Source organism: Echinops telfairi, unplaced genomic scaffold (genome assembly GCF_000313985.2).
Source record: "Echinops telfairi isolate 266 unplaced genomic scaffold, ASM31398v2 ScPeMD7_2010;HRSCAF=2546, whole genome shotgun sequence".
In the NCBI taxonomy this organism is placed as follows: Eukaryota; Metazoa; Chordata; class Mammalia; order Afrosoricida; family Tenrecidae; genus Echinops; species Echinops telfairi.
The window spans coordinates 6692717-6693351 of NW_022105908.1; positions in this window are offsets into that span (position 1 = coordinate 6692717).

Below are 635 nucleotides of genomic sequence, written 5' to 3' on the forward strand. Positions count from 1 at the left end.
CCAGCGAACTGAGACTTTAATCTAGATTCCAGACCCAATGGAATACAAAGGAACTGCAATAAGGAGCCCTGGGGACGGGCACAGTAATTCTGCTAACTGACAGACAAAGATGTCTGCTTTCCGAAAGATTATAACCTTGCAAACCCTATAGGGCAATTCCCTGTCCTTACAAGGATTTGAAATCAACAGGATGGCAATAGACAGGTGAGTAACCACCTCGGTTCTAAGTTCCTGACTCATGAAACCTAGGGGACTGCCAAACATTTATGGAAAAATTGAACTGAGAGATAACAGAATTCCCCATGAACTTTTTGAAGGCTCTTTGTATTTAAGCATAAGGAATTGGTTATCCCCAAAATCAATGTGAAGGGACATGGATGTAGTCGAAACCCAAACCCACCTGCAAGATAATTTGACAGTCCTTCTCAGAAGGACCGCACAGAAGGGCTGGAAAATCCAGGGTGTGGTACAGCACTGATGAATCACATAACTATCCTTTACTTCTTTAATATTTCCTCCCTTTACTACTATGGTTTTTATTGGTTTTACCTCATTAATCATGTTAGATTTATGTATGTTCATTTGTATATTTAAGATCACTCAGTACATGAAAGCCAAGCTAGATAACCCTTCAA